This window comes from Arachis hypogaea, chromosome 9, assembly GCF_003086295.3.
Source record: "Arachis hypogaea cultivar Tifrunner chromosome 9, arahy.Tifrunner.gnm2.J5K5, whole genome shotgun sequence".
Classification (NCBI taxonomy): domain Eukaryota; kingdom Viridiplantae; phylum Streptophyta; class Magnoliopsida; order Fabales; family Fabaceae; genus Arachis; species Arachis hypogaea.
In genome coordinates this window covers 13,876,540-13,889,456 of record NC_092044.1, presented here as the reverse complement: position 1 = coordinate 13,889,456, position 12,917 = coordinate 13,876,540, and positions in this window count along the sequence as shown.

Here is a 12,917-nt window from a genome sequence, read left to right as displayed (position 1 = left end):
GTAATTATTTTTTATCTTTGTTCATTTATTATTGTTGTTGCTGTTTTTTTTTCAATTTGTTTCAGAATTTAAGAAATTTAGAATCAAGATATCTCCACTAAGATATGTATGATCTCCAAATTGAAATCGGAGTATGGGATAGTGAATTTTATCACATATCTCATATACTTGAAAAACTTACTTTACACAATGTACTTATCAATGCCTTGATTGAGCGATGGCGCCCGAAAACTCATACATTCCACCTTTCACACGGTAAATGCATGATTAACTTAGAAAATATTGCAATATTTTTTGGACCCATACAGATGATTTACTAGTATCAGGATTTACAGATAGCAGTAGTAGTAATCTCGAAAATAAATTCATGAAACAATTTGCTATAGTACCTACTACAGCTGATCATAAAGGAAGTGGTGTCAAACTTGCATGGTTCCGCACCCTAAAGCGGCGCATGCAGTTGGATATCATCCTTGACAGACAAATGTACATAAATATTCATATATTATTGTTGTTCGGCACAAATTTATTTTGTGATAAATTTGGAATGACAGTCCACTAAAAGTTCTTGCCTCTACTCCGAAATTTTGCTGAGATTAGGGACTTTAATTGGAGTTCTACTTACTTGGCACATTTGTATAGGACTTTATGTCGGGCATCACGTTATAATTGTAAAAATGCGGATGGTCTATTGGCGTTGCTTTGTGTATGGGTTTGGGAATGGTTACCGTTCGTAGAACCTGTGCGATCGCAGCCAATGCAAGCTTTCCGCTTGCGTGCAGGTAAAATTACTTATCTTAATATAACATGTTACTATAAATTATTTAATATGTATTGTTCAAATATATTTTTTAAATATATCGGTTTAGAATAATACGGTTTCATTTTATTTAAGATGAGAAGACACCACATCTAACTCAAAACCTTAAGGCAGTAAGTTAATGGGTTTCTCATCTTATAAACTCCTCAGTCTTCCTTACTTTTTTGATGTGAGACTAACTTCATGCACTCCTCACACTTGCAACATTAACAATCCACTCTCCTGCAAATGGTATAATCTTTAATTGCTGCAATAACAGTCTTTCTAGAACTTAATTTCATGCCAACAACGAATTCGACATCCATAACAAATTCAATAATAATAATAATAATAATAATAATAATAATAATAATAATAATAATAATAATAATAACTACTTACCTGAGTTGACATATAAAAATTTTATTGCATATAATTAATCTTATAAAATAACGAGTGTAGTCTTTTGTTTTTCAATAAAAATATATAATACATACAAAATGTTTTCTATTTTGTAGGATTAATATTATGGAATAAAATTTTTATAAAATTAAAAATGTTTATCAAAATTTTAATTTATTTTAATTACAAAATATAAAAGATTTAAATTATGAAAATGATTATAAAATATTATTATGTACTAATCTATCATTTAATAAAGCAATAAAAGAATAATAAAAATGCTAAATAACTAAACTTTTATTTTTTAACTAAGTTTAAACAAGTTAAATTTATATATATGCATTTATGTTTTCATTCTTCTTTTTCTTCCTCTTCCATCATCATCATCATGATCTCCTCTTCCACCACCTCTTCTTTTTTCTTTGATTTCATCTCATTCTTTTTTTTCTCCTCCTTCATCAACATCATCATCAACATCATCATCATCCTCATCTTTTTTTCTTTTCTTTTTTTAGTTCAGTATTACATAATTAGTTTCACAATGACAAAAGTGACACAAGAATTTTAAGTCAATGTATTAATGGATAATTTAGATATACATAGAAATATTATATTAATAATATTTTTATAATTTAAGTATAAATACGGTACTCCAAGAGTACTCTCATGTGTATCTTTAATAGGATAGAAAATTATGCATTCTAATCTGTTAGGATCGTAAATTATGTTTTATAAGATAGGAAATATTTGATATAGTTTCATATCAAAAGTTGTATATATATATATATATATATATATATGTGTGTGTGTGTGTGTGTGTGTGTGTGTGACTAATAGAAAAATAGGTTGAATTTTTTATGTGGTATCAGAGCATACTCTAATACCGACAAACACAAAAGGAACCTAGGCTGCATAACCATGGCAGCAGAATCAGGAAAGAATTATGTAAATGTATCAGAGACTTCAGAAAAATGAACTAAGAAAACTTACTCGCCATATGACCTCAATGCGAGTGACAACCCAGGAAATGTAATCACGCAAGTGTAGCTGAATGCAGAAAAATTATGAGGAATAGGCTAGAGCTGTGAAAATATCACTTCGGGCTCGAATAAAATGGAAATTCATCGATGAAACTCTCACGGAACCAGAATAAGGTGCATCTAATCTTGAGGATTGGTGGACAGTCCAATCCATGATTGTATCATGGATCTTTAACACGATTGAACCAAGCCTACGGTCGACCGCTGCGTATGTAGAGAACGCACAGACACTGTGGGAAGATATCAAAGAGTGGTTTTTGGCTGTGAACGGACCACGAATATGACAACTGAAGTCAGATTTGACGAGATGTAAGTAGGAAGGAATGGCCATGACAACGAATTATGGGAAATTGAAAGTACCGTGGAATGAATTAGCACAATGCGGGCAAATTTTCAAATGCACGTGTGGTGGATGTAAGTGCGGGATTGAATAATTAAATAATTATTCACTAGGTCACTGAGTTCAACCGGTGGGTTACTGGTCGAACCGGTTAACTCGGTATAATTAAATAATTATATAAAATTTAATTATTTTTTTATTATTAGTATTTTTATTTTTGTTTTTATAAAAATAATTATCATTTTTAAATTTTAATGCTTTATTAATTAGTTTATATTTATTTTATTATTATTATAGGTGAAAAGTCACATAAAATTATTTTTTTGTGAAATTAATATTTAAGAATCGTTAGATGATTTGACTAGTTTAACTAAATATCATCTAGCGATTTTTAAATATCAACTTCATATGAAGACAAAAAATAAAATAATATATTAAAAAAATAATATTAATAGATATCATATAATTATGAAAAGAAAAAATAAATTGTGATTAATTAATTTTTTTGTTTATCTTTTTAATTTGCATATATTTAATAAAATTTATAGTTAAATAAAATGTAATTGATTTAAAAATGAGAGACTTTGAAATTAAAATAAATTGAATATAAGTGAAAAGAAAGAATGCTATATGTATTATAATTTGTATACTAATTGATGAGAATCACTTTAGCTTGGCTGTAGAAGCATGGTTGCTTTATGCTGGAGGAAGGGATTTGAACCCATTGGAAGCATTTTGGAAAATTTTTCAAAAATCATCACAAGCTGACATTTGGCAGTGCTAGAGGATTTAGAGCACGGTGGAGTTGCAGATTGCTGGTCCATTGTACATTCACCTTCATCGTTGACCGAGCGGCTCGGACCGGTCCGGTTTTTGCCGATTTTTTACCGGTTCGTACCGGTTCTCTACCTTAAACGGTCGCAAGCTTGGACCGAACCGGTATAGGGTTTGATTTACCAGTTTTTCGATCGAACCGACCGATCCGGTCCGGTTCTGACAACTATGGAAAGAAGAGAGTGTCCACCAACTTTTGGTGGACCTAGATGATGCGAGTTACGAAATAGTGCAGTCAAATATTCTGGCAACCGATCCTTTGCCATCGCTGAATCGTGCGTACGCAATCCTTGTCCAAGAGTAGAGAGTGAAGACGATGGCTAATGCATCAAAAGAGAGAGGGTTGGTTGTGGGACTCGCAATGCAGGCAGGAAATAGGAAGAAAGGACGAATCAATAATATGCTCTCACTGTGGCAAAAGTGGGCATGATGTTAAAGGATGCTTTCAGATTGTAGGATATCCAGAATGGTGGGGCGATCGACCAAGGAATAAAGGAAGAGACGGTGGCAAAGGCTATGGACGACAGAGTGCACATACTCGAGGAATTCCAGCGCGTGCACATGTGGCACACATTGATGGAAGTGGTAGGCATGCTACAAACATGGAAGACACAAAACGTGAGATGTAAAGATTGACCAATGAACAATGGCAAGTATTGATAGATATGATAAACAACCAAAAACCAAATGACTCCAAGAAAATTACTGGTAAGAGAATTTTTGATTTATGGATCATTGATAGTGGAGCTTCCAACCACATGACTGGAACCTTGAAAAATTTATGTGAAAAGAAAACTATATGCGGGTGTCCAGTAGGTTTACCGGATGAAGAGCAGGTGATATCGTGCAAGCAAGGAACATTGATACTTGAAGGAGGACTTGAATTAAAAATTGTTCTCTATGTACCTCAATTAAAATGCAACTTACTCTCAGTTTCTCAATTAACAGATGAAGAACACTGTCTAATATAATTCATTGATAAAATTTGTGTCATACAAGACCGCACTTCGAGGACGCTGATTGGAGCGGGTGAACGGAAGGATGGGCTCTATTGGTATCGTGGGGCACACAAGATTCAAGTTTGTCGTACCAGAACAGATAATCAACTAGCAGTTTGGCATAAGAGACTAGAGCATCCATCATTTCAAATTGTGCAAATGCTTTGTAATATAAGTGAAAAATATACAATCAATAAGATTTGTGAAATTTGTGAAAAATCTAAGCAAACAAGAGATAAGTTTTCTTTGAGTGACTATCAAGTTTCCAATATTTTTTATTTAATCCATTGTGACTTGTGGGGACCCTATAGAGCTCCCTCCTCGTGTGGTGCTTCATATTTCTTAACTATTGTGGATGATTATTCACGAGCAGTTTGGATATATTTGTTGAAAGAAAAGCCTGAGGTATCAATCACATTGAAAATTTTTTTCACTTTAGTTGAATGCCAATATAACAAATATGTTAAAATGGTGCGATATGATAATAGAACGGAATTCATGTGTTTAAAACAATACTTCCTACAACAAGGCATTGTTCACCAATCGTCATGTGTTAATACACCACAACAAAATAGACGACTGGAGCGCAAACATTGACATATTCTCAATGTTGCTAGATCATTACGTTTTCAAGGCAATCTTTCTATCCAGTTTTTGGGAGAATGTGTCTTAACTGCTGACTATTTAATTAATCGTACGCCATCCTCAGAATTGAAGGGAAAGACTTCGTATGAGGTTTTCCATAGAATAATTCCAAGTTATGAGAACTTGCGGGTTTTTGGCTCTTTGTGTTATGCTCAAAATCAGAATAGGCAACGAGACAAATTTGCCAGCCGTAGTAAAAAATGTGTGTTTGTCGGGTATCTTTTTTGGCGAAAAAGATGGAAACTATTTGACTTGGAAAAAGAAGTTTTCTTTGTTTCTCGTGACGTTCATTTTGTCGAAGATGTGTTTCCCTTTAAAGCGGATCAGGTTTTGGAACCAAGAATTAAAGATATTGAACCTCCTGTGACAGAAACAATTATTGAAGAAGACACACACAACAAGACCAGTACTCCACACTTGAATGACTATGCTGGGGACACCCTTATTGAAGAACCTATTGACCAACAAGGGGGACATGAGCTCAATAAAGAGATTGAAGAATACATCGCTGACGATGCATTAGAACCAAGTGTAGTAGAAACAACACCGATTTCTGATCTACCACTAGTCACGATGGACGTTCCACTTGGCCGGGGTCACCACATGAAGACACCCTAAGTCAGGTTGCGCGATTTTGTCTCTGCTGCTACGATACCAATAGGCCCTACTGACCAACCTCCTTCTCCATCAAAATCCTCAAGTGTGTCCTATCCTATATAAAATTTTGTGAATTATAATTCCTTTTCCAAACAATACCGCAGTTTTCTTGCCTCTCTCCAGACAGAACAGGAGCCTTTATTTTTCTCTCAAGCAGTTAGAGATGAGTGTTGGCGCGAAGCGATGTCCCAAGAAATTCGTGCACTTTAACTAAATGACACTTGGAAGCTCACAACCCTTCTCCCAGGAAAGAAAGCACATGGGTGTAAGTGGGTTCTTAAAATTAAATACAACTCTGACGAGACAATAGAGAGGTTCAAGGCAAGACTAGTAATTTTGGCAAATAATCAAGTGAAAGGCTTGGACTACAATGAAACGTTTTCTCCAGTGGTAAAGATGGTAACAATTTGCACAACACTCGCAGTGGCAGTAGCCCAGGATTGGGAACTCCACCAAATGGATGTCCACAATACATTTCTTCATGAAGAACTTGATGAGAACATTTTGATGAGAACGTTTACATGAAGCTTCCTGCTGGTTTTCAAGTGTCTCAACAAGGACTGGTTTGTAAACTTGAGAAATCTCTCTACGGACTGCGATAAGCTCCACGATGCTGGTTTACAAAACTTTCATCTGCTCTCCTTCGATATGGTTTCAAGCAATCCTCAAAGGACCATTCCTTGTTTAGCCTTCGCCACAATAGCGTGCAATTGGTAGTTTTGGTATATGTTGATAACCTTGTAATTGCAGGAAATGATGGTGCTGCAATTCAAAGTTTTAAAGAGTATTTACACACATGTTTTCACATGAAAGATTTAGGCCAGCTGAAGTACTTCTTGGGAGTTGAGGTTGTTAGATCTCTTATGGGAATCTTTCTGTGCCAAAGAAAATAAGTTTTGGACATAATCACCGAAACAGGACTTCTAGGTGCTAAGCCTTAGCAACACCGTGCGAAGAGAATCATCGACTGGGGTAAGGCACAGGTTCTCTTTTATCCGATCCTAGCATATATTGTCGACTTGTTGGAAGACTGATTTATTTGTGTTTTACTCGGCCTGATGTGGCATACAGTGTTCACATGTTGTCCCAGTTCATGCAAAATCCACGTATTGAATACTGGCAAGCTGCTTTGCATGTTGTACGCTATTTAAAGGGACATCCTGGACAAGGAATTCTTCTCCCACGAGAGAATGATTTGCGGCTCTATGGATGGTGTGACTCCGATTGGGCTAGTTGTCCACTCACTCGCAAGTCAATCACAGGCTGTTCATCCAACTTCGTAAATCACCAATATCTTAGAAGAATCAAAAACAACAGACAGTGTCTGCCTCCTCTGCTGAGGCTGAATATCATTCAATGGCTTAGACAACAAAAAAATTGGAGTGGATTAAAGATATACTCTCTTCTCTATACATGCCTCATCATGCCCCATTCGTCTCTGTTGAGACAGTAGCTCTTCACATTGCTAAAAATCCAGTTTTTCATGAATGCATAAAGCACATTGAAGTAGATTGTCATCTTGTTCGGGATGAGATCGTGCACCAACGCCTCCTTCCATCTTATATTCTCACTCAAACTCAGTTGGCTGACCTTTTTACTAAAACTCTTAGTGCCAAAAAGTTTGAGGCAATATTGGATTATTGGTCAAGTTGGGCATTTAAGACTTGTATGCTCCAACTTAAGGGGGTATTAATGGATAATTTAGATATACATAGAAATATATTAATACTATTTTTATAATTTAAGTATAAATACAGTACTCCAAGAATACTCTCATGTATATTTTTATTAGGATAGAAAATTATGCATTCTAATCTGTTAAGATCGTAAATTATACTTTTTAAGATAGGAAATATTTGATATAGTTTCATATCAAAGTTATATATATATATATATATATATATATATATATATATATATATATATATATATATATATATGTTCATGACTAATAGAAAAACAGGTTGAATTTTCTACGCAATGACACAAAAAATCTATTAGAAATAACACCAAATTTTTTAATAAATGACACAATTTTTAAAGAATCATCCATCCAAAATTTTAACTCACTACTCAACCAAAAAAATACATTCAAATATATTTTGGAACAAAAAATGCAATAATTTGTTAACAAAGACACAAGAATGGTTAGACCTCTTATATATGAGTTTAATACAACTTAATTCGTTCAATAATAAAAAAAATTAGTTAAAAAGTATTTTATGTTACTGTTAAAAAATTTCAGTATCAAAATTAAATAATTTCTTGTGTCATAGTTAAAAAATTTCAGTGCTATTTTTCTAATATATTCTACACAATTTAAAATTCTCTTTCCTTTTCCACTTGTTCTTCATCATCATCTTTTTTTTTCTTATTTCATATTCTCATAACTTTTTTTATTTTACCATCTTAACAAAAATTTGTGTCAGTTAAAAAATTTTGATATCAAAATTAAAAAACCTTCTGTATCACAGTTAAAAAGTTTCGGTGCTATTTCTTTCTAATAATTTCTACAAATTCAAAACTCTATTACACCCTCCTTTTTATCATCATCATCATTATCATGTTTCACATTTTCATAAAACTTTTTTATTTCACAATTTTAACAAAAATTTATGACACGATTGAGAAATTTTGATGTCAAAATTTAAAATTTTTTGTGTATAATATAAGATAATATAAAATAATAAAGAAAGATAAAATAAAAAAAACATGTAAACTGCTACACGTTGTTTCGATTTATGATGATAGTTATTTTGTATATAAAGCTCTACATCTTGTAATCTTGTAGAGATTTATAATGGTAGTCAATTTTTACATAATTTTTATGATTTATAGTAATTTATGATGATAGTCAATTTTAACATAAATCTCTATACCTTATAACGGTTTAGGTATAAATTTTAAAATTTTTACATCATATAACAATTTATATAAAAATAAATACAAGACCGAAATATAATTAGTTTAGAAAAATTATAATTGAATAAAACTGATTCATCTTTTTTTATTTATGTAATTTACTTAAATAAATGTTGATTTTACTTAAATGTATACCTTAAAACTAATTAGAATATCTTAGTATTATTTTAATATTTAGATAGTTATACGAAATAAGTCTTATTTTCTTGTACTTATTTGTTTATTTATGTTTGTATTTCATTAAATAAAATAATACTACCTAACCGATCATGAATATGTTTAGAGGTATTTAAATTCAAATAATAAAATTTTTAAAAATATTTGTTTATGCGCAATTCGAAAAATTACATATAGAGTAATATCTAAATCCTGATGAATTTTTAGTTGGACAATTTAATTTTTAACAAATTTTAATTATGAAATTAATTTCTAACATTTTATTTTGATAGATAAATTAATTTTCATATCAAATATAGATAAAAAAAGTTAAATAAATTAGTCTAACATAATTTAATAAAACATATAACAATTTCTATTTTTTTATTAGATAAGTTTCTTTATAAATAGGAAAAATATAATATAGAGACAGATTTGTCTTAAAAAAAAAATTTAGAAATTAACTTAGCAAATAAAATTTAGAGAGTGATTTGTTCTCACCAAGAATAAAATCTTGAACTCACGTACTATATAATTGGAGTCAAACTCTAGTCAAATCACTAATTTGTTGGTTATGATATTATTTCTTTAAATTTCTTTTTAATAAAAAATATAATTATATTTTTAATATGCCTCTTTATAAAAAAAATTGGGTTCAAATAATTTTTGTATAAGTTTTTTCTTTCTTTTTTATTTGCATTATGTTAAAAAAAAATTTAAAACAATAAAAATTTAAATTTAAATTTTTAGGTGTTCTAAAATTATATCATGCTATTATTTTTTTAAAAAAATTAAATTAATAAAAAAAGACATCTAAATCATTATATATGTAACGGTATTCCTTCTCAATTGTCATTGGTAACGCAACACATTGTAAATTTTTAATTGCTTCTTTTTTTATTCCTCTTGGATAGGAAATATCGATGAAATTATATATGGATGCTATGTTTTTGTCCAGAATGGCGAAAACAATGTATCTTCGTACGCTGTGTCCTATCTATGCATGTTGAGCCCATTTAACTACACCATTATTGTTACAAGCATCTTTTGAAGATATCCAAAAACAAAATGCATCCTTTATTTTAAGAATTTAACTTTTATGTACTGTTAATTTTATACAGACATTTAATAATATATTATCATATTAATATAAGAATTTAATTATTAAATTTACTATTTAAAAAATTATTTAAATACATAAAGTTTAATTAGATAATTGTATGAAATTTTTTATAGTAAATTAAATCAAAATTAAATCCTTTATTTGATAGTTAACACGGTAAGAAGGGAAGAGAGAAAAGAGATTGAGAGTAAAAAGTATTTCTATCACTCTTTGATGCATAAAGACCGACACTGATACACGATACGTCTATACATGAATTTTAAAATTTTATAAGACACGAAGATATGACATATATATAAAATATAAAATATTTTTTAGATAAATTATAATAAATTTATAATATTTTATTGGTATTAAAATATAAAATAAATTTTTAATTATTTTTAATGATTTTTTTTAATTATATAAAAGTATTTAAAATATTTTTTATTTTAATAAATATAATATTTATTATTTCTAAACTTAATTCAAGAATACATATTAATGATAAAGTTGGATACACTAACACGTGATAATATTTAGGTGTATCCAAATATGTTTGAAGAAGAGTTTTTTATTTTTTATTAAGATATGGTTGAACACAGTAAGTAAATACACGTATTGGACAATAAATGTCATGTCCAAAATATGTCCGACACGGAGACATGAAAGTGTCCTTGCTTCATAGCTATTACGTACTGAAGTGATATTATTTGTCTTGTTACATACTCTGCTGCTTATTATTTATAGAGGTATTATTTAGACTTATTCTCTTCTAACTAATTCTATCATATCAGGGAAGAATTGTCTTTTCAACTCCCTTTTGAAATCTTCCCATGTGGTTATGTTGCAAGTACCCTTTTCTATATCTACGCACTTTCTCCTCCACCACAAAGTAGCATTATCAGAAAGGTAGAGAGCTGCAGTGCGTACCTTTATTGCTTCTTCGACCACCCCATGGCCTTCGAAGTACCTCTCCATTTGCCATAGGAAGTTCTCCACCTCGCGAGCGTCCCTTACGCCCTTGAACTTCTTTGGCTTGGGGAGATCAATCTTTGTCGTCTCCCTTATAATGGTTGGTCGAGATTTCGCCTCCTCGAACCAAACTCGAACTTCTTCAAATAACTTCAAGGAATTCTCAAGCTTCTCTTCGATTTGGAGCATGCTTTCTTTGAAAGCATCTAATTCTCCCAACACGTGAGCCTCGAGGGTCTCCTTGTCATGTTCTATCCTTTGGAACCGCTCATCCATAGAGGATAGAATATTTTCCAACATAGAAACTCTTTCTTCTAAGAAGTTAGAGTCCTTACCTCTAGGCTCACTTGAAGAACGTACCTTCTTGCCTCCCCATTGAGAAGGAATAGTATCCCTTCCCCTTTGTGACTCAACATGCTCCATGGTGATATTTGAAGCCATACCCACAAACCACTTGTGCTCCCTCTCGAACCTCGCTCTGATACCAAATTGTCACGGCCTTGGACACACTCCAACGCTACCGTGCCGGCACTCGGACTTACTCAACCTCTTGAGCTAAGACCAAGTCAGCCTAACCCTCAATACTTAGCAAGAAAGCTAAGAACACAAGAGAACACAAGAGAAAGGAAGCTTTGGTGGAAGAACACTTTATTGCTCAAGTGTGGTTACAAATGATTCACACACACCCAAACTCTAACTCTTACCCCTATTTATAGCCATCCACCTCCTCAATGGATGGTTAGGATTAAATCTAATCAACGGTCCAGATTAATCATCCAGAACCTTCTTTACAAATATCTATCCTACCACAACTCTCTAAATGTTTCTAGATTATTCCATACCACTCTTTATACTTCTATATACATCTACACTCTTTTAGAATATTCCATGATCTTCTAAAGTCTTCTAGAACCTTCTAGAGTATTCCAGAACCTTCTAGGACATTCTAGAACGTTCCGGAACCATCTAGAGTATTCTCAAACACTCCAGAAAACTATACAAACACTGTTAAATATAACCTTCTAAAAATTTACCGTGACATTCTCCCCCACCTAATGCGCAGACGTCCTCGTCGCGTTCTGTTCATGATAGCGCTCTAGGTGTTCTTGGAATTGCCACAGATCTTCACGAGCTTCCCAACTAGCTTCAGTTATCGGGAGCTCTTTCCACTTGATCAAATATTGAATACTTGGTGGCACTCCTCTTCGTCGCACGATGCGATTAGCTAAGATCTCTTCGATTTCTTTATCAAATGATCTAATTACCACAGGCGGAGCACGACTTGAGTCACCTCTACTCGGTTCGTCTTGGTCTCCATGATATGGTTTAAGCATACTCACATGGAAGACCGGGTGAATCTTCATAGAGGGAGGAAGTTGTACTTTGTAAGCAACCTCCCCAACACGTCCAATGATCTCAAATGGCCCTTCGTATTTGCGGATTAAGCCCTTATGAACCTTGCGAAAGGCTTTGAATTGTTGTGGAAGAAGTTTGATCATTACCTTGTCTCCCACTTGATAGCTTGCATGCCTCCTCTTCTTATCTGCCCATTTTTTCATCCTCTTGGCAGCTTTGTCGAGGTAAGAACGAGTGACATCTGCTTGTTCTTCCCATGACTTAATCATATGATAAGCTCCAGGGCTCTTCCCTGAATAAGAGGAAGAAAGAGAGTGAGGTGTAAGCGGCTGTTGTCCAGTCACAATCTCGAATGGGCTCTTCCCTGTAGACTCACTCCTTTGCAGATTGTATGAGAATTGAGCAATGTCTATGAGTTTTGTCCAATCCTTCTGATTAGCGCTTACAAAATGCCTCAAGTAACACTCGAGTAACGCATTCACTCTCTCAGTCTGCCCATCGGTTTGAGGATGGAAGCTTGTTGAGAAATGAAGCTCCGACCCAAGGAGTTTGAACAGCTCTGTCCATAGTCGTCCTGTGAAGCGTGGATCTCGATCACTAATGATGCTCTTAGGCAATCCCCAGTACTTCACCACATTCTTGAAGAATAGTCGTGCTGCTTCCTCTGCAGTGCAGTCAGTAGGGGCAGGTA